We start from the raw sequence: 23,479 nt of genomic DNA on the forward strand, positions 1-23,479 counted from the left end.
ACTGGGAAAGTCTGCTTCCTGCACTAAGAACTCCGCCCTCGCTTTAGTTTATTGACACACCAAAACGGCTCTGGTGCGTGGCTTTCTTCCAGCGTTCGGAGCTGCTGTTCATCTCGGACTGGTAAATAGTTATCCGTGTTCTTAGTGTTGTGGAGGTGGAGTTCATCTACGCCACCAAGGGCAGCCTTTATTGATTAACAACTGGTTCAAAATGGTTCAAATGGCTCTGAGCACTTTGGGACTTAACTTCTGAGGTCATCAGTCCCCTAGAACTTAGTACTTAAACCTAACTAACCTAAAGACATCACACACATCCATGCCCGAGGCAGGATTCGAACCTGCGCCCGTAGCGGTAGCACGGTTCCAGATTGTAGCGCCTAGAACCGCTCGGCCACTCCGGCCGGCGATTAACAACTGGCATCAGTATGTTGTGGACCATACCAACAAAGAACATGTAACATTTTGGCGTTGTGTAAACTATAGAAAGAATAAGTGGAAAGGAAGTCTACTCACTAAGAAACTATACTTTTAAGCGAGGGTAGCCATGTTTGTATCCCAACAAATGAAGTGCGAAAACATTTTGTAAATGTAAAACAACGTGCAAAAGAAATAGATACTACAATTTCACCAATTTACGCTGAAGTACCAGGACAGCTGTTCAGTTATCGCGCTTGCTCTCAATCATAAGAAATAATGGTTCTACATGCAGAACAAATATTTATTATGCAACTTCTCAACCTCAGAACAACCGGTAAGCTTAAGCGATAGTCTACTTTTTTGTGATTTTCTTTGTTACCACCTGGACAAGAAAGGCAAGTACTGAATGCAGTATGGCGCGGCAAAATGAAAAGGCCTGTAGAAATGAGTCCAGCTCCCAACTAAGCACCAGCACTAATAAGCTTGTATGCCGTGCAACAGGTGTCGCAAGAAGTGTGATGAAATACGGGCGCAGATGCGAGGCCAATTTGTAACAAGGCTTGACGGAGCTACTGATTGAACACCTCCAACGTCGCAGCTGGCGTTCGGATCATCTCGTAACAGGCTAGCTCCTAGTGAGACTCCTTCTCGGACACACATTACGATCAGAGCAGAATTGTGTCACCTACTTATTTAGGAAAATAGCGTTGAAACATATGCTTAGAAATGCAACAGCATAAAAAGAAACACACATCAGTTAATCCCTATAGGTTAGCCAGATGTCCCGTTTTTCCGGAACAGTTTCGGTTTCAGGTTAAAGAACTCGGTGTCCCGAAATATACTTTCTGAACGGCACTTTGTCCCGGATTTCAGGTTACAGAGAATGGTTAGAAATGCGATAGAATAAAAAGAAACATAAATCAGTTAATCCCTATAGGTTAGCTAGATGTCCCGTTTTTCCAGGACAGTTCCGGTTTCAGATTAAAGAACTCGGTGTCCCGAAATATACTTTCTGAACGGCACTTTGTCCCGGAATTCAGGTTACAGAAAAATATTCTCATACCATCTATTTTTTTGCCAAATTCTTGCTTGTATCGAAGTTTTCAAAATGGTTCAAATGGCTCTGAGCACTATGGGACTTAACATCTGAGGTCATCAGTCCCCTAGAACTTAGAACTACTTAAACCTAACCAACCTAAGGACATCACGCACATCCATGCCCGAGGCAGGATTCTAACCTACAAACGTAGCAGTCGCGCGGTTCCGGACTGAAGCGCCTAGAACCGCTCGGCCACATCGGCCGGCTTCGATGTTTTCAACTCCTGCTACTAACCTAAATACCGTAACTTTTGATTATTGCCGCTGACTGACTCCCTTAGTGAATATTATTGCGTGGTAACGCTGATGAGTTTCAGTTAATGTCCCTTGTCTCTGTTCAGTTCATGCTTTGCACCAACATATCTCTCAGTTACTCTGTCTGATTCATATCACGGTCGATTTGTTATGAAAATGTGTGACTGTTTCAAATTAGCTCAGAATACGAGTACCTAATAGAAAGTGTTCATTCCTAGAAAAATATTCAGAAAAATGGTTCTTCATAAAACGAGGGGCCGGCTGGAGTTGCCGAGCGGTTCTAAGCGCTACAGTCTGGAACCGCGCGACCGCTGCGGTCGCAGGTTCTAATCCTACCTCGGGCATAGATGTGTGTGATGTCCTTAGGTTAGTTAGGTTTAAGTAGTTCTAAGTTCTAGGGGACTGATGACCTCAGAAGTTAAGTCCCATAGTGCTTAGAGCGATTTGCACCATAAAACGAGGGAGAAGTGACTGAAGTAGAATGTGTAATTTGTGTTATGTTTCCATCTGCACATGGAGGAAGAACAGATATTAAGGGTCATTCAGCTATCGTAAAGCATAAATCAAACATGTGCCCTCCAAGCTCTTCAAAATGGACAGTTATTTTGTTTCAAATTCATTCTAATAGGGCAAATTCGTAACGGCAGCGGAATTGGTAATACGCTATCATATCGTTGAACATCATACGTCTTTGATATCAGTGGAGTGTACTTCTAGGCTAAGCTCCAAACTTTTTAATGATTCAGAGTCAACAAAAACGTGACGCTGGGTGGAACAAAATCGACAGCAGTTGTGAAGTCTGTGTTAACTCACGACACTGTCAAACAAATATGCAGTGATGTTTCAAAGGTCCGTTATTTTGGTATAGCTACAGACGGTAGGAATAACAAAAAAAAAGGTGGTTCAAATGGCTCTGAGCATTATGGGACTCAACTTCTGAAGTTATCTGTCCCCTAGAACTTAAAACTACTTAAACCTAACTAACCTAAGGACATCACACACATCCATGCCCGAGGCAGTCGCGCGGTTCCAGACTGTAGCGCCCAGAACCGCTCCGCCACCCCGGCTGGCTAGCAATAACAAACTGAAAAACTATTTCCCTTGATTAATAATATTTTTAAGCTGAAGAGAAGTGTTCCCATTTCCGTTTTCCAAATTACGCCCAGGTTTAGTCAGTTTAAGAGAAATTCCCGGTTTGTTACACAGAACGTACGCCAATCCTAAATACTTACCACTATGCTGATGTAATGGAGTCACATAAAATCGTATTGAAATGTAGACATTGTTCAAAATACGGTGAAGGTATACATTTCGCGTTACACCGTAGAAACACCTTACAATTAGAAGCAACATAACACTTCATTTGCCCGTGAGTTAACTGAGAGAACGGTCCTTGTTTAGCATACCATCCAGAAGTGTCGGTTTCATAACTGCAAACTTGACTGACTAGCTACGCTGATTCTATTTACGTCTATCAAAACAATCAAAGTCCGCTGCCCTCACTTTTCATTAAATCTCCAAAGTTTCAAACAGTCTCCTAGTATGAGCGTAGATTATTAGTGTTTAAATTGCCAGCTTCACTCCCACACTTCCCAATGGCCAGCAGTCGTGCCCACAACTTATATTGTGCCTCATCCTTCCATCCGCCACCCTTCACTTTCAGTTGCTGATACAATGCTCGACCTACTCGCCACCAACAGAATTGTCTACTAAACCGGAGCCACAGCCACATCATCATCAACATCTGTATCTTATACCTCACTGGCTTTTCTTCGAAGCTTCTATTCACCAATTTGTTGGCATGCACAAAGCTTTAGCATAACTTTCTGTTTAATCTCACAACTTCGTATTGGATAAGTAGTGGCAAATGTATTAGTAAATAAATTTCTGGAGACTTTGTTTCCCGATATTGAGCTACTCGGTAGTAATATTGCTTTTTGTTATGTTTCACTTATATATTCAAATCAAATCTACATACTGCCAGTGCACATATTTTTTGACCAGAGTTAACATTAATTGTACGACAGCTGTCTGTTGCGGTCCGTGCGCTTGACCTCCATTCAACGACCTATTGTAACAGGTGTGACGAAGTCACGTAAGAAATATGCACACGTTTTTACATAATTTGAAGCTATTATGCCGCTATAAATGTACGTGGAAGTCACAAGTTGCTTGGTGACTGGCTTGTTTAATAACGCGTTTCGATATATACATCATCAGCAGATTAACAAAGTTTTGGGTGATTGTTTCGCATTGTCTTTTGATAAGATAGGTGACAACATACCTATATATGACGTGTTCACCTAAGGCATTATTAATCTGATGATGATGTATATATCGAAACGAGTAATTGAACAAAGTAGTCACTACATATAATGTGATTTCCACTTTTTTTTCTTTTTTTAAAGTGCATAATAACACTGATGCAGTCTGCAAATTCTATCGTTTCTATTCTTTATCGAGAAGATGCATGCAATATCGTTACCTTTGGTTCTAGGGCCATACTAGAGACGACGGAAGTTTAATTGGACTCAACAGCCTCTACAGCCGTCCGTAACTGCGAAATTGTTGCCGGTGCAGGATTTTGTACACAAACTGACCTCGCAATTATGTCTCATAAACGTTCGATGGGATTCACGTTGGGCTATCCGGATGGCCAAATCATTCATTCAAATTGTCCAGAATGTTCTCCAAATCAGTCGCTAACAATTGTGTCTCTGTGACATGGCGCATTGTCATCCATAAAATTCCATGGTTGGTTGAGGACATGAAGCCATGAATGGTTGCAAATGGTCTCAAAGTAGCCGAACATAACCATTTCCAGTCAATGCTGGGCTCAGTTGCAACAGAGGACTCAGTCCTTTCCATGTGAGCAGAGCCTACACTATTAAGGAGCCACAACCAGCTTCAACAGTGCCCTGTTGGCAACTTGGTTCGAAAATGGCTCTGAGCACTATGGGACTTAACATCTGAGGTCATCAGTCCCCTAGAACTTACAATTAGTTAAACGTAACTAATCTAAGGACATCACACACATCCATGCCCGAGGCAGGATTCGAACGTGCGACCGTAGCAGTCGCGCGGTTCCGGACTGAAGCGCCTAGAACCTCTCGGCCACAACGACCGGCGTTGACAACTTGGATCCATGGCTTCGTGGGTATGCGCCACACTCGAAACTTACTATCAGCTCTTACCAACTGAATTCGAAACTCATCTGACCAACCCAATGTTTATCCGTCTATAAGACGGATAAACAATCGATATGGTCACGAGCACATGAGGCAAGCTGCAGGCGATGTCGTGCTGTTAACACAGGCGCTTGCGTCGGTCGTCTGCTGCAATAGCCCATTAACGCCAAAGTTCTACGTACCTTCCTAACGGATATCTTATTCGTATGTGCTGGGCTGATTTCTGCTGTTATTTCACGCAGTGTGTGTTGTTTTGTTGGCAACGGCCTTGCCGCAGTGGATACACCGGTTCCCCTCAGATCACCGAAGTTAAGCGCTGTCGGGCGTGGCCGGCACTTGGATGGGTGACCATCCGGCCGCCATGAGCTGTTGCCATTTTTTTGGGGTGCACTCAGCCCAATGATGCCACTGTGGAGCTACTCGGCTCCGGTCACAGAAAACCATCATAACGACCGGGAGAGCGGTGTGCTGACCTCACATTCCTCCTATCCGCAACCACTGTTGAGGATGACAACGGCGGTAGGATGGTCCCTATGGGCCGCTTGCGGCCTGAAGACGGAGTGCTGGTTGTTTGTTAGCACTGACCACTCTACGCAAACGTCGCAGCCCTTGGTCGTCAGGTGAAGGCCGTCGGCGACTGCGTTGTCCGTGGTGAGAAGTAATGCCTGGAGTTTGGTATTCCCGGCACATTCTTGACTCTGAGGATCTCGGAATATTGAATTACCTAACGATTTCCAAAATGGAATATCCCACGCATCTAGCTCCAACTACCGTTACGCGTTCAAAATCAGTTTATTTTCGTCGTGCGGCCGTAATCACGTCTGAAACCGTTTAATATGAATCACCTGTGTACAAATGACAGCTCCGCCAATGCACTGGTCTTTTATACCTTGTGTACGCGACACTAGCGCCATATGTAGATGTTCATGTCACCTCAGTGTAGTGGGGTTCAAATATAACAGTGGTTTCCGAACACTACCCCACAAAGAAGAATTATCTTCGTTAAATAGTAAACTAATCTTTTGCCACAACTTCAAAAAGTGCGTTAAGTTTCTTTCACTTCCTCTGCCTGTTTTCCTTGATACTTAGAGAAATTTTAATTCTTTTGATATTTTTTAATACTAAATGTGCGAGCTGGGTCGCAAGCGTTACTATCGGCACTCTCTGCAGGTATTATGAGCTACTAACAAAGCTACGGTAGCTTCTAGTCTAATTAAGAGCTAAGTGCGCCACGGCAGACAGCTGCTGGAACATGGGCCATATCTGCGCAGATCTCAGTGTGGTCGTTTGGACCTCCCGCAGCGGTCTTTTCCCTGTGGAAACAATGGTTAGCCGGCCCCGACAGTGTGCGCTTGACGGAGAAAGTGCGAATGAGGTGCACGGTGCTTTCTCCGCAGTCGGAGGAGCTAATTCGCGAACAGCCGTGGCGGTCAGGACCAGCTCGTGGTCTGCACAGCCCGCAGCCGGCCAAAGATCCGGAGAAATGGGAGTAGCTAGGCTGGGGAAAAGTCACTCCTCCTGCTAGTAGACTGTTCGTAAATTCAGGCGTGTATCACTTTCGGGAGGGGCAAGAAACCGAATGAAAACTTGGTGAATCGTTTCTTTAGTAACACTAAAGCTACACTGAAGAGCCAAAGAAACTGGTAGATCTGCCTAATATCGCGTAGGGCCCCCGCGAGCACGCAGAAGTGATTCAACACGACGTGACATGGACTCGACTAATATCTGAAGTAATGCTGGAGGGAACTGGCACCGTGAATCGTGAAGGGCTGCCCATAAATCTGTAAGATCACCAGGGTTGGAGATCTCCTCTGAACAGCACGTTGCAAGGCCTCCCAGATATGCTCAATAATGTTCATGTTTGGGGAGTTTCATGGCCAGCGGAAGTGTTTAAATTCAGAAGAATGTTCATGGAGCCACGCTGTAGCAATTATGGACGTATTCCGTGTTGCATTGTCCTGCTGAAATTGCCCAAGTGCGTCGGAATGCACAATGGACATGAATCGATGGAGGTGATCAGCCAGGACGCTTACGTACGTGTCAACTGTCAGGGTCGTATCTAGACGTATCAGGGGTCCCATATCACTCCAACTGCACACGCCCCACACCATTACAGAGCCTCCACCAGCTTGAACAGCTCCCTGCTGACATGCAGGGTCCATAGATTCATGAGATTGTCTGCATGTCCGTATACGTCCATCCGCTAGGTACAATTTGAAACGAAAAATATCATTGCAGTTTCTAACGGATACGACAATTAAATCACAGTCGTGCACAAAATGGCGATTAAAAGATCGCGAAACAAATGAAAAGTGCCGAGTGCATACTTCATTGGGCCAAACAGATGGAAGCTCATCATGGTCTTGTGTTAGGCGGCGAAGAACCCTGCGGGCACAGACACACCTTTGAGTACCCCAGACAGGGGAAAAGTGTATCAACAACATCATCAGAGACATCTAGTTGTGCAGTGAGGCGTTTTATTGTCATCCGTCGATCACCTCGATTGAGTGTCATCACGTTCAAATACTGCAGGAGTCCCAGCTGTGTGCAGCTCGTCGGCACGTGGGAGATCACACAGGTTTGCTCACAGTTGTTGCGATGATGACAGACGCCTCGCCCAACGATTCATCGTCCTTTAGTTCATTGCCAGATCTCTCAAAGTGGTTGTGTGAAGACTTAAGTGTGGATTGCGGAACAATCCTGTAGATGTACATTGAAAGTTGTACGTGAATGTCAGAACGCTACAACGTGCTAAGGATACTTTGGGTGAGAGCGGTGCATTATTTCACTGCAAGGCTAAAAGATTACTTGTTCTCGGATGAAGAGCCCGTTGGGTGACAGGTGGTGTTGTGACGGCGAGAGTAGTTGTGAGGCGGCCCGCACAAAGAAGTTACACCGCAAGAGAAATTCACGTGGTGTGGGCCGGGAGGTAGGACTCTCTCCACCTGCAGCTGTGGGCTGAGGAGCGAGGAGTCGACTCGACCACAGTCGCTCGCCTCTGGCAGCGCACGTGAGCTCGTGGCGTGGCGTTGGGCAGCGAGAAAGTGTGAGATGCGTCTGTCCGGGGGTGAAAGCACCCGGCGTTTACACGGCCGCTCTGACGGCACCAGCTGCGCCAGGATCGGCGGGCGATGGACACCGAGAGCGAGGAAGCCCAGAGCTGTAAAACTACCGTAGGCTACCGTATACTACCGTAAGTAAGCGTAGACTACGGTAGTTTTACAAGTAGCTTTCGTCAGTTAAGGTCGTATCCGCATTACCTGTACATTAGGTGTGTTGCATAGTTATAGGGCGTTTTTCCCATAACGGGCGTATTTTTTTTTACATACACGATCAGTGTACATTCCACCCGCCAGGCTAGCCGAGAGCGCTACTGCGCTGCTTCCTGGACTCGGGTAGGCGCACCAGCCCCAGATCGAACGCGCCCGGTAGATTACCGTCGTCGGTCGGTGTGCCGGCCAGCCTGGATGTGGTTTTTAGGCGGTTTTCCACATCCTGCTAGGTGAATACCGGGCTGGTCTCCACGTTCACGTTCTGCCTCAGTTACACGACTCAGAGACATCTGAAAATACTCCCACTTTTCCATTAATTACACTCGACGGAGACAGCAGTGGTACACTAATTTCATCCCCGGGGGTACGGGTTGGCGGCGGGAAGGGCATCCGGCCACCCCTTTCCACTATCCTTGCAAAATCCGTTTCTAAAAATGCCGACCCTGCGACAGCGCAAGACATGGCACCAGTGAAAGAAAGAAAGAATCAGTGTACATTCCTCTAAAACCCAGAAGCAGTGGACTGTCTAGAAACTCAGGGATAATATATAAAGGTCCAGGTAACATACAGAACATTTTTGTTCTAAATAGTTATCCTCCTGTCTTTTATTTGAGAACAGACAGTATTTATAACAGAACTGAAACTGTCAATGTTTAATTCAGGTTTTATTTGTATATTGTGGATTTGTATTGTGAAACAGAGGGATGATGTTGTAAAAATAAGAGAAAACGATGTAGATTTATCATAAGGTGCTAGAAAACGCACTTTCCTCAGCAAAAAGGTAAAAATAAGGAAAAAATGCCGCAAAACAAAAATACAACAAATTTCTCATAAATACTTTCCAGAGCTTTTATAAAAGATGTATCTATTGTTTATAAACAACTTTCGCATTTATCATTAATAACAGGAAACTCTTACCTTTGATCATGATGAAGAACGTTATATTGAGTACATAATAACAATAATTACTCATATTTTTAATATTTGTGCATGTAAGCTGTACTTGCATCAAAAATAATTGCTTTGGTTACATAAAAGCGCAGAAGTTATATGATCAACTAATTTTTATTAATTATGAAATGCAACTTATGTTTTATGAGAATGTAAAATACATAATGGACTAATACTGAATGACGTGCTGTTCTAAATATGGACAAACGAACAAGCAAACAAACAAAGAGAAATCGTCGGTTCCCAGATTTTCTTGTTATACATTCATTTATGTTTCTTTCCTTGCAAATTCTATCAATATGTCCGATAATTCTAAAATTTACTTCGTCATTCATGTAGTGTACCAAAATAAATGAAGCGTCGTATTGGTGGAGCGCAACTCTAGTCAGTCCCATCGAAGGAACATAATATGGAGCTACTCGAACCTTACAGGACTGCTGCTCGGAAGCGAGCTGGAAATTGCGGATTTGGAGACCCATGAGCAGATGCTTCCGGATAACACATGTATTTATGGATGCCATAATAACGTCTGCCCTTTGTAGACCTACCGAGAAAGATCGTGCAGAAGTTACGACACAGGTCTCGCGCTTGGAAGGGCGATGGTTTAATTCCCTACCGAACCATTCAGAGTTAGATTTTCCGTTGTTTCCCCAAATTGCTCAGGATAAATTCCAGAATATTTCATCCGAAAAAACAATCTGATTTCCTTCCCCATCCTTCACTAATCCAATCTTGTGCAACGTCTCCGATGATCTAGTCGTGGGCGGAAGTTAACATCTTAATGTTCCTTCTTTTCGTCTTTTCAGCTATTAGACGAGCTATGGAAACCTGTTCTACAGTGCATTCTGAAAAGTAATGCTTCCGGATTTTTTAATGTCAAAACTGTTAAAGCTTTTTAACCAAGCCAATCGTTATTAATGTTCTATATCATTATTCTTCATGTCTACATCTTTACTGCTCAACAGAGTCACCATGGCAATGAACACATTTCTCCCAACGAGAGACCAGTTTGTTGATTCCGTCTCTGTAAAATCTTGTTGCAGCGATTGTGTTTCGTTTGGCACCGTCTTTCTGAATTAGAGGGTGCTAAATGCGGGCGTGAACTCTTCGAATTCAAAACTCGATAACAGCACACTGTTTCTCACGCACCGTCATAGTTACGTTACACATCGCCATGTTACACACTAAAATTCTGCGCCCTCTAGCGGCAGGAAGAATAAAGATGGAGACAGTTAATAACGTTTGTTTAATTTAAAAAGCTTTTAAGATTTTCTACATAAATTCGGCGGCATTACTTTTCAGCACCCCCCGCTCCTCGCCTAAACTACATTGCACATGTGAACCATTTCCACTTCTTATCTATATAATAGAAATAAAATAAATGTTGTGTGACATGTTTGTTAGTGCGGCCATTTTCCGCAGCGTGTACGTACTAGTAAATATTCGTTTTATATCATGAAGTGTTACAACAAAAGTTCTAGGCAGAGTAGCACTGAAGTGTCTTACATCTTGCAGCCGATTAGAAACAAAGTGTGAAAGCTACAAAGCCAAAATATCTCGACGTAAGTATCTGACAATTTTTCGTAAGTTTATTGCAAGAGCGCCTACAGCGAAACAAGTTCTAATCTTGGAAGCACAGATGAGTAAGTATAAAATCCACTAAGGATGCGTTTAGTGCAGGATTAGCCATGAGTATCTACGGGATCTGACACGATCTTTGCGCGAGACCTACAAAGCATACAGAAAAATGACACGAATTACCGGATAGAGAACCTCTCCGAATTTCGATTCGTAATACACGCGCCGGCGTAGTTGCACACGGTCACAGGCGTGACAGAACCTGTGGACGAATCATACACTCCTTGAAGTCTCATCGAAGTAGTTCGCGCCTGCAGACAGGCAACCCAATGAACAGACTTTACAAAGCGGGTTTCCTGGAAAATTCTTTTTTCGCTATTTTAATGAAAAGCACGCACTTATTGATGTTTGCCGTGTTACAATCGGAATCCATATTGAGCATTTTGTTGAGGTGTTCTGTTAAAGTCCGATACATAGAAGAAAACAACTTTCTCGTGTTCCTCTGTGGTACCAATATCAAATCTATAATTACGTTTCTGTTGTGTTTAGTGTTTCATTTAGGTTCGTACTAAACGTAAATGTGTAACTTTTCAATCAGTAAATACTCCTAGCGGCAGTTCGAGTATTCCACTACACAACGCTCTTACACTGTGATAAAATTTCTAGGACATAATTTTCATTCATTCACAATATTTCACAGAATTTAAAGAATTTTTCACTGTTCCATTGTCAACTGCATACATTGTGTTAGATAATATTTACTTAAGATTATAGAGAATATTACTGTAGAGATATAACAAGCTATCTGCAACTAGGGCAGTTGATAACACATTTATATATCGATATTTTTTACAAAAAATATTGATATATGTTTGCTATATTTTCCACCAGCTGTATCGATATGAAAATGGCAGTATCGGGTACCGATATTTTTATTTTACTTTTTTCTCAATTTTCGTTAAATACTTGAAATTGTAGTGGAACATAATTTTACTTTCACTGTGTGAAGGTATCTTGCTACTTTTTCAGGTTTCATCACGTCCAGTCTTTCTCTTTGACTATGTGAAGCATGCATAGGCGCCACAAAGAAGTCCGATTGCACTGAGGGGTATCTTTTGAATGGAGTAACAAGATTTCCGTTGTGGAGATATACCACACCAGCTACTTTAAAAAACAATTTTTTACGCAACTAATGTGCTATTTCTTCACACCAGAATCCATCAAAAACAGCTTCTGGAAATGATGAAGAAAAATCTAAATGACAAGACTGGCATTTCCGGTGGGCGGTGACGTGCGAGGGGAAATGCCGACGTAATCGGCACTAGTCGCTTCCAACAAAATCTGCAGAGTTTAACTTCACTACGTAATTATGATACTACAACTGCTTGGTCGCTGGTGTTGGCAGAAATGAAAAGATAGCAAAGCAGACATCAAGTGTTCCCGAGGAATGCCATATGTGACGAAACCGAACGACTGACCAATCGGACACCATTTATCGTGCCACTGACTTGCAGTAATCATTGTTAGCCAAGTGGTTATCGCCAAGCATGAACGTGCATCGTTTTCCTTTCAATTCTGTCTTTAAGGGAGATAGGCAGGTTGCTAGTTTGGTAATGTACAGAATACCTAATAATAAATCAATATTAAAATATACAGCCCTAAAACCGGCAGTATGTTTAAAATGTGCAGCTGATACACTCCTGGAAATTGAAATAAGAACACCGTGAATTCATTGTCCCAGGAAGGGGAAACTTTATTGACACATTCCTGGGGCCAGATACATCACATCATCACACTGACAGAACCACAGGCACATAGACACAGGCAACAGAGCATGCACAATGTCGGCACTAGTACAGTGTATATCCACCTTTCGCAGCAATGCAGGCTGCTATTCTCCCATGGAGACGATCGTAGAGATGTTGGATGTAGTCCTGTGGAACGGCTTGCCATGCCATTTCCACCTGGCGCCTCAGTTGGACCAGCGTTCGTGCTGGACGTGCAGACCGCGTGAGACGACGCATCATCCAGTCCCAAACATGCTCAATGGGGGACAGATCCGGAGATCTTGCTGGCCAGGGTAGTTGACTTACACCTTCTAGAGCACGTTGGGTGGCACGGGATACATGCGGACGTGCATTGTCCTGTTGGAACAGCAAGTTCCCTTGCCGGTCTAGGAATGGTAGAACGATGGGTTCGATGACGGTTTGGATGTACCGTGCACTATTCAGTGTCCCCTCGACGATCACCAGTGGTGTACGGCCAGTGTAGGAGATCGCTCCCCACACCATGATGCCGGATGTTGGCCCTGTGTGCCTCGGTCGTATGCAGTCCTGATTGTGGCGCTCACCTGCACGGCGCCAAACACGCATACGACCATCATTGGCACCAAGGCAGAAGCGACTCTCATCGCTGAAGACGACACGTCTCCATTCGTCCCTCCATTCACGCCTGTCGCGACACCACTGGAGGCGGGCTGCACGATGTTGGGGCGTGAGCGGAAGACGGCCTAACGGTGTGCGGGACCGTAGCCCAGCTTCATGGAGACGGTTGCGAATGGTCCTCGCCGATACCCCAGGAGCAACAGTGTCCTTAATTTGCTGGGAAGTGGCGGTGCGGTCCCCTACGGCACTGCGTAGGATCCTACGGTCTTGGCGTGCATCCGTGCGTCGCTGCGGTCCGGTCCCAGGTCGACGGGCACGTGCACCTTCCGCCGACCACCGGCGACAACATCGATGTACTGTGGAGACCTCACGCCCCACGTGTTGAGCAATTCGGCGGTACGTCCACCCGGCCTCCCGCATGCCCCCTATACGCCCTCGCTCAAAGTCCGTCAACTGCACATACGGTTCACGTCCACGCTGTCGCGGCATGCTACCAGTGTTGAAGATTGCGATGGAGCTCCGTATGCCACGGCAAACTGGCTGACACTGACGGCGGCGGTGCACAAATGCTGCGCAGCTAGCGCCATTCGACGGCCAACACCGCGTTTCCTGGTGTGTCCGCTGTGCCGTGCGTGTGATCATTGCTTGTACAGCCCTCTCGCAGTGTCCGGAGCAAGTATGGTGCGTCTGACACACCGGTGTCAATGTGTTCTTTTTTCCATTTCCAGGAGTGTATTTTCATAGGCCAGTTTATCGATATTTTTTCTTCGATATATCGATAATTTTCTCCAATTTAACGCGAGACGATATTAATAAATTTTTAAATATCGATTTATCGGATATATTTTTATTTTTAAAAATATCAACAGACCTATCTGCAAGTACTGCAAGGAACTCATGGGGTCCTGGCTATTTCCTTTTCGCAACTACCATCGGGGCCTGACTTTCTCTTTTGGTAATTGCTGGACACCGGCATTATCGAATCATTAATTTTTCACTGTGGAAATAAAACGACTAGTTTTTCGTGCAGAAAATTGCGTTTTCTCACACAGATTGGCTTCGCAGACTGCAGAGCTACGTGAACTCCTCCAGTAGTAGACTTTGTAACATCCAGTAAGCGAAGCAAATTAATTACGAACGGTGAAATCTGAATCTGAGGCTTGATCGAAACTAACGTCGTTTAATCTAATCACGCGCACGTTAGGGACTTTCTAATTAGAGTAAAATAAAAAGAGCTATCTTCCACGCAGACTGCAGTTCTCCAGCTTCACACTACTTGTCGCACGATTTCAAAATCTTCGATGCCATTCTTCCAACCACAAATTCCTATAGCTCAGTTTACACCTCTTTCCTATAAAAAATCTTTTGATCTCAGACTAAAGACTTAATTCCTAGTAAGGAATAGTACATTTCAGTCCACATTGATACTACATCTCGAAAATGAATTAAACCGATCCATTTTTCTACAGTGGCGGTGGTATAACAGCTGAAATGACAATCGTGTAATTTGGGCTTGACTAGCAATACGACAATCGGTCAAAAAATCTCATTACAGATATTATGAGATGTGTCAGTCGGATGCTTAATAAACGGTAGATGGAAATGGACGTTAAAATTCTACATTTACATACATATTCCGAAAGCCACTATATGATGTTGAGGTCAGAGGATACCTTAGACCACTGCTAGTCATTCCCTTTCCTGTTCCCTCGCAAACAGAGCGGGGGAAAACGACTGTCTATATGCCTCTACACGATCCCTAACTTCTCTCTTCTCATCTTCATGGTCCCTACGCTGACGGTAGCGTCATAGTTCCCCTATTAGCTTCAAATGCTCTAAATTTTCATAAGTGTTCCTCGAAAAGAACTTCGCATTCCCTCCAGTGATTCCCATTTGAGTTCCACAAACATCTCCGTAATATTTGTGTGTTGCACGAACCTATCAGTAAAAATTCTAGCAACTCGACTGTTAAACTGCTGGGATGTCTTCCTTTAATCCGACCTGGTGAGGATTCTAACTACTCTAGCAGTATTCAAGAACAGGTCACATTAGCATCCTATATGCGGTTTCCTTTACAGGTTAAACACATTTTCCCAAAATTCTCTCAATAAACCAAAAAGAAAGGAATGAAGGAAGACTGGGTTTAACGTCCCGTCAACATCGAGGTCATTCAATAAACCGAAGTCGACCATTCCGTCTCCCTATTACCACTCTTACATGCTCGTTCCATTTCATATCGTTTTCCAACGTTATAGCTTCGTATTTAATCGACGTGACTGTGTGAAACAGCATACTTATGATGCTGTACTCGAACATTACTGGACTGTTTTTCCTACCCATCTGCATCAAATTACATTTTTTTTTACAGTTAGAGCAATCTGCCATCCATCGCACGAAGTAGAAATTTCATCTAACAAGGCCACTACCAGACGTGTTAGCCACGGATTTTGATGTTTCTCCGGCATGTTGCGGAGAGTGCTGTCCGCAGTGCTTCGTTAGCGGTTCCCATGTTTCTGAGAAAATAAATGTTGAAGTTTTATGTGTAGCTTCTTACCTTGTAATGTTAGCCCTGTTTCGACAACGCGGAAGTATCGGAATGGGTAATGTTCCTGGCAGTCACGCTTGCGCTACAGGCTTAAATCCTGTTCCTATACTTTCTTCCTCTTTCAGTTTCATCGTACAGAATACTATTAAATAGTACATGTCATACAAAGCTATTGACAAGTAGTTGTTTTCGCCGTATGACTTTCACAATCATTACAGTATAAATTATATATTCGTCTTACTCGCTATCACTTGCTGTGCTAGAACAGAATTGCGGATGTTAATTGTCGTAGAAGTAACCAGAACACAAATTCGTAGAGCAGCAGACACGTTTAGTGAAAGTTACTGCCTTGCAGGCACAGGGATTTTTTTAGAAGCGGTACCGGAAGAAACCGTCTGTTTGAGTTCAAATAGACTGTACTTTCTTCGGCCAGTCTGGATGCGAACCACGCTTATTTGATCATTCCCGTTATGACAGGTGCCCTTAACTGAAGGAGAATTAAATAATGTATTTTTATGGAGTCTTCACTCGGAGCGATTTATCTACTAGTCTTTAGCAAGTTGGGAGCACGAAAATTTTAACCTGTCTGTAGAAACGAACATCATTGTGTTGTCAAAGTGGAGTATACTTCGGTGAAATAATTTATACGGTCCAGATGAATGCTTTTCTTTCATCTACAAAGATCTGATGGTCAAGTATCTGATCAGTCTGCGCTCCTTACGAATCAAGCGAATGTTATCGAAACATTTGGACTTTCAACTAGGAACCATAACTGGAACATACATTTGAAGAAAGTTTGCTGTAATGATTGATTTATTTACGAATTTACAATGGCAAAATGACTATTCTCGATAATTTTCCATGACATATACTACTAATAATATTCTGTACGATGAAACGAAAAAAATGGACATAGGTAGGACCTGAATCTACACCACCAGCGGGACAGCCAGGAACATCAGCCATTGCACTACTTCCGCGTTATCGAAACGCATCTACCATTACAGGTGTAGGAGGCACGCGTAAAATTTCAGTATCAATTTGATTGAAAACTAAGGGCCGTCGCATGAAAAGTCGCTAGCCACGTATTCAGCCTAAGTCCCGCTACAACTCCTGAAAACCCATGATTAACAGGTTTGATGGTCCTCTAGTAAGTCATCTCGTATCCTCCTACAGTCACTCAACGACGACATCTTCCCGTAACCACAGTATCGTCAGCAAACAGCCAAAGATTGCTGCTCACCCTGTTCGTCAGATCATTTATGTGTATGGAGAATGACAGCAGTTGTGTCACACTTCCTTGGGACTCCCTGATGATACTCTTGTCTCTGATGAACACTCGCCCTCGAGGTCAAGGTACTGGGTTCTTTCTCTTAAGAAGTCTTCGAGCTGTTCGTATATCTGGGAAACTAATCCGTTAACATTCTGCCGCGATATTTAGTTACGTAACTAGACTACTGGCCATTAAAATTGCTACACCACGAAGATGACGTGCTACAGACGCGAAATTTAACCGACAGGAAGAAGATGCTGTGATATGCAAATGATTAGCTTTACAGAGCATTCCCACAAGGTTGGCGCCGGTGGCGACTCCTACAACGTGCTGACATGAGGAAAATTTCCAACAGATTTCTCGTACACAAACAGCAGTTGCCTGGTGAAACGTTGTTGTGTGTGTGAAATCTTATGGGACTTAACTGCTAAGGTCATCAGTCCCTAAGCTTACACACTACTTAACCTAAATTATCCGATGGACAAACACACACACACCCATACCCGAGGGAGGACTCGAACCTCCGCCGGGACCAGCCGCACAGTCCATGACTGCAGCGCCTTAAACCGGAAACGTTGTTTGATGCCTCGTGTAAGGAGGAGAAATGCGTACCATCACGTTTCCGACTTTGATAAAAGTCGGATTGTAGCCTATCGCGATTGCGGTTTATCGTATAGCAGTCGAGATGATAGGCATCTTATCCGCATGGCTGTAACGGACCGTGCAGCCACGTCTCGATCCCTGAGTCAACAGATGGGGACGTTTGCAAGACAACAACCATCTGCACGAACAGTTCGACGACGTTTGCAGCAGCATGGACTATCAGCTCGGAGACCATGGCTGCGGGTACCCTTGACGCTGCATCAGAGATAGGAGCGCCTGCGATGGTGTACTCAACGACGAACCTGGGTGCTCGAATGGCAAAACATTTTTTCGGATAAATCCAGGTTCTGTTTACAGCATCATGTTTGTCGCATCCGTGTTTGGTGACAATCGGTGAACGCACATTGGAAGCGTGTATTCGTCATCGCCATACTGATGTATCACCCGGCGTGATGGTATGGGGTGCCATTGGTCACACGTCTCGGTAACCTCTTGTTCGCATTAACGGCACTTTGAACAGTGGACGTTACACTTCAGATGTGTTACGACCCGTGGCTCTACCCTTAATTCAATCCCTGCGAAACCCTACATTTCAGCAAGATAATGCACGATCGCATGTTGCAGGTCCTGTACGGGCCTTTCTTGATACAGAAAATGTTCGACTTCTGCTTTGGCCAGCACATTCTCCAGATCTCTCACCAACTGAAAACGTCTGGTCAACGGTGGCAGAGCAACTGGCTCGTCACAATACGCCAGTCACTTCTCTTGATGAACTGTGGTATCGTGTTGAAGCTACATAGGCAGCTGTACCTGTACACGCCATCCAAGCTCTGTTTGACTCAATGTCCAAGCGTATCAAGGCCGTTATTACGGCCAGAGGTGGTTGTTCTGGGTACTGATTTCTCAGGATCTATGCACCCAAATAGCGTGAAAATGTAATGACATGTCAGTTCTAGTATATTAAATTTGTCCAATGAATACCCGTTTATCATCTGCATTTCTTCTTGGTACAGCAATTTTAATGGCCAGTAGTGTATCTCATTCCTAACCGATGTGAGAGTACTGACTGAAGGGAACAATCAGGAGATATTGTTTGAATTAAAATATGACACGGCCAGAACACCGAAAATCTTATACTTGTATGACTGGATGATAACTCTGAAGCAATACCGAACCTCTGCAGTCTAGTATTAACTGGGTCCGTGCAAATTCACACTTTCAGATTATATCACGTTTGCCTGCGTCCGATTCTGGAGTCAGTACCAGGTGCAGGAAGCTGATCCACTTGCTCCTCAGTCGGCCAGGGAGGCTTCCTACGCAGTCCTCTAAAAGGAGGGACCAGCGAAGCGGCTGTTTTCCTCAGCGCCGCCCACGTCTAGCGGTACTTAGCCAGCCAGCCAGCTAGCTGGGGTAGAAAGCGGGCTACCGCCGTGGGTGGTGGCCGGTCATTTCGGTTGGTGAAACCGCAGCTGCCAAGTGGCTGAAAGCCCTCTATATCACTTTCCCGGAAGTTGAAATAACTCGACAGATGATCAAGATTTTACCAGTAGTAGTAATTGGTAGCATTCGACCGTTTTAAGTCCTACACACATCTCAACAACCTCTTTTCGAGAGACAATGCTTCCATCGTCAGGTTCTCAAACTCACCAAACTGTTACCACATTTTCGGGCGTCTGTAAATAGAACGGAATGGAAACACATCGGACTGTGGCTGTTGGTTTTAAATTAAAATCGTCCACATCTGTGCGTAGGCCTCACATCCCTAACCTGACCACGTCCTCCTGATCAGCGTGGGTTCCAAAAGAGTCAAGTTGACTCTTCTCCAATTGTCCGGAAGTTACTGTGAGCTGACATATCCGAAGAATTACTTTGAAAGGATAACTACTGGCTCAACCATAACGCTTCACTGATGGTCACCTACTTTTCTTCATTTCCATGATGCTACTTGCGTGTCGTCGTCTACGATCTTCAGACGCTACCGCTATCGTCAAAGAAGTACTGTAAATTTATAATTATGCATCTGATTTAAAATAATTATAAAAAGCCTTTAAGGAATCCCATTCCATTTTCTTTCACTTTCACGTTGTGGATATTGTCGTATTTCTGTCGTATTTCTTTTCATGAATTGCTATCTACGATTCTTCTAACGAATCGAGTTTTCGTCGCTTTTCTTCGTACAGGGATTATGCCTCTAGCACTTGCAGAGGTGAGTGAGTACATAATATTTTGAATAGGAACCGCTGTCCGGAAATGTACCGTTTCTGTTCCGCGATGTTTTCAACTCGCATGTGGTCCGCCTCGATAGCTGAGTGGTCAGCGTGACGGATTGCCGTCCTACTGTCAAGGGGTTCGATTCCCGGCTGGGTCTCAGGGACTGGGTGTTGTGTTGTCTTCATCGTTTCATCCCCATCCGGCCCGCAGGTCGCCCAACGTGGCATGGAATGTAGTAAGAGCTTCACCAAGGCGTCCGGACCTGTCCCGCAAGGGGCCAATGACGACAAACGCTCATTTCCATTTCCAACTTCCATGTGTAACGCATCCACGGCAGCTAACGAAAAGAGAAAAGTCTGAGTTGCTTGCTCTGGTATGCAACAGGATAGACAGGATGACGTGCAATACTCATATGGACTATTCCCTGTGGAGTCGTAGGCAAAGTTTAACTTAGGAGACTCCTGCAGAGACAGAGGAAGATCTGCTGGTACGAATTCTGGCCGCTGCATTAGAAACTGAAGACACACCAGGTGGGATGGAATGTGTGTACCAGAATATGCTTCGTAGTTACAATGTCTGTTAGAACGTTGGTGGTCACCACATCGAGCCGTTATTACAATGCATCAGTATTGTCTGTATTGTTCTGTACGTACAATATGTTGGATTCTTTTTTGTCTTGGAACAATGTAAAAACATAATGTTTAAGTGTTAATACAAACAAATGCGCTTAAGGGATAAATGGATGTTTCGTTATGTTTGCTTTTGAATTATTATCTTATAAATGTACTGTGTCACGCCTAATTCACTACAGTTGTATTGTGTCATGCCCAATTCAATTCCTGGAGCAGAAGTAAATGCGTTAAACATCAGAAATGAAACCACAGAAGAACGTAAACGGTACGTTTCCGAACATGATTTCCTATTCAAAGTTTTATGTATTCGCTCCCCTCTACAAATCCAAGAAGTTTGTAACGGAAATTTCCGAACACCCTGTATGTCATTTTCTATTCCCTTAACAGGATGCCCTGTTTCGTGCACATTGTTCGCGACAACTGATTTTTCATAGTTGATTAGTTCAAATGATTCAAATGGCTCTGAGCACTATGGGACTTAACTTCTGAGGTCATCAGTCCCCTAGAACTTAGAACTACTTAAACCTAACTAACCTAAGGACATCACACACATCCATGCCCGAGGCAGGATTCGAACCTGCGACCGTAGCAGTCGCGCGGTTCCAGACTGTTTATTGTGTGTGAAATCTTATGGGACTTAACTGCTAAGGTCATCAATCCCTAAGCTTACACACTACTTGACCTAAATCATCCTAAGGACAAACACACACACCCATGCCCGAGGGAGAACTCGAACCTCCGCCGGGACCAGCCCCACAGTCCATGACTGCGGCGCCAAAGACCGATCGCTAATCCCGCGCGGCTATACGAATGCGAATCAATAACTAAGTCGCAAGCTGGGATAGGGGCATTAGAGCCATGTTTACTACCCTGAAACTTATTTCCCTGAAAACGTAAGCCATTACCTCATCGTTCGACACGGCCTTGAAAGCCTGCAGCATAGAGATCTTGCGGCAGCCTTCGCATGCGAGGAGTGAGCTCCCTGCATATAAGCTTTTCTTTTCTGCTGATCGCTACGAATTCCTCTCTCGTACAACTGTCTTCAACTCAGCGTAGAACTTGCAGTCTACGTCCTCAGTTGGACGTACTCCAATATCTGTCTTCCCCTACAGTTTTTGCCCTGTACAGCTCCCCCAATACCATGGGAGTGATTTCCTGATGTCTTAACAGATGTCATACTGTCATTCTCCTTGTCAGTATTTTCCACATATCCCTTTGCTCTCCGATTCTTCGCGGAACGTCCTCATTCCTTACCGTATCAGTCCACCTTGTTTTCAACATTCGTCCATAGGACCACATCTCAAATGCTTCGACTAAAAAAAAAAAAAATGGTTCAAAATGGCTCTGAGCACTATGGGACTTAACATCTATGGTCATCAGTCCCCTAGAACTTAGAACTACTTAAACCTAACTAACCTAACATCACACACATCCATGCCCGAGGCAGGATTCGAACCTGCGACCGTAGCAGTCGCGCGGCTCCGGACTGAGCGCCTAGAACCGCTAGACCACCGCGGCCGGCAAATGCTTCGACTCTTCTCTGTTCCAGTTTTCCCACAGTCCATGCTTCACTACCATGCAATACTGTGCTCCAAACGTACATTCTCAGAAATTTCTTCCTCAAATTAACACCTATGTTTGACATTATTAGTAGACTTCTCTTGGCCAGGAATTCCCGTTTTGCCTGTGATAATCTGCTTTTGATATAAAAAAAAATTAAAAAGATGTTCAAATGTGTGTGAATCCCTAAGGGACCAAACTGCTGAGGTCATCGGTCATTAGACTCGCACTACTTGAACTAATTTATGCCAAGAACAATACACACACTAACGCCCGAGGGAGGACTAAAACCTCCGGCGAGAGGAGCCGCGCAATCCGTGACATGACACCTTAAACCACACGGTCACTACGCGCGGTTTGATACCCTCCTTTGTCCGTCCGTCATTGGTTGTTTTGCTGCGTAGGTAGTAGAATTTCTTAACTTCATCTACTTCCAGACCATCAGTCCTGATATTAAGTTTCTCGCTGTTCTCATTTCTGCTCCACCTCGTTACTTTCGTCTTTCTTCGGTTTACTCTCAGTCCATATTCTATAGTCATTAAACTAGTCATTCCATTCACTCATGAGAGCAATATCATCAGCGAATCGTATCGCTGATATCCTTTCACCTTGAATTTTAGTTCCACTCCTGAACCTTTCTTTTATTTCCATCATTGCTTCTTCGACTACATTCTTTAAATTCCTGCAAACCACGAGAGAGAGATGTGTCCTTTGAGTGACGAAGTACCTCTAGACGATGGAATGAATGTACCACCATCGGATAACCAGGGCGGCCGTGACGCTCTCGTTTGTGACGTTTTCTTGTCATTTGCTAAATTCTTGTATCCAATTGATCACAAAAAAATGGAAATGTGCGTAGGGCATGATGGGCCGGGAGTCCCCCCTTTGGGGATGTTCCGACGCCGAGGGCAAGTACTTATTGCATTCGACGCCACATTGGGCGACTTGCACGTCGGAGAAGATGATGAAATGATGATGAGAATAACAACGTAACACCCAGTCCCTGAGCGGAGAATATCTCCTTCCCCAGCCGGGAAACGAACCCGAGTCCCATAGCGTAGCATTCTGCTACGCTGACCACTCAGCTAACAGGGGCCTGTGAAATACAATTGTAACCGTACACGGGACGAATTTTGCTACGGGCGTGCTCTGCGGACAGTATCTCAGCTCATAAAAGGCGTGCTGTTCTAGTCGGGTACACACTCATGACACATCTGCCATCTTGTTCTGACTGCAGACAGTAAACTATCGCACGTGTAATAGTGTGTATCACCTACCTTCCACGCGGAATGTGCTGCTCCCTTCCAGATAAGGAAAGGCAAGAAATTTAAAGTGATAAGCGCTATTCTGGCGTTTGTGAGTTATTTCTTGACTTACCCTCGTACTTATCCTCTTACTAATATCATGTTTCAAATTATATCTCACTAGATGATTTTTCTGGAGCGCTATTTTGACGCCGTGAGGTTTAAAAATGTTTGTGATGTTATGGGAGGTAGTTCCGCAACAGGGCAT

The 23,479-nt window shown here is 44.5% G+C and overlaps 1 protein-coding gene and 1 pseudogene across 1 annotated transcript in view; one reads left to right on the plus strand and one right to left on the minus strand.

Moving 5' to 3' along the window:
• LOC126101312 (uncharacterized) overlaps positions 1 to 23,479 on the minus strand; it is a 431,784-nt gene that overhangs the window by 91,794 nt on the left and 316,511 nt on the right.
• LOC126102315 (5S ribosomal RNA) lies at positions 5,217 to 5,333 on the plus strand (annotated as a pseudogene).

Source organism: Schistocerca cancellata, chromosome 9 (genome assembly GCF_023864275.1).
Source record: "Schistocerca cancellata isolate TAMUIC-IGC-003103 chromosome 9, iqSchCanc2.1, whole genome shotgun sequence".
In the NCBI taxonomy this organism is placed as follows: domain Eukaryota; kingdom Metazoa; phylum Arthropoda; class Insecta; order Orthoptera; family Acrididae; genus Schistocerca; species Schistocerca cancellata.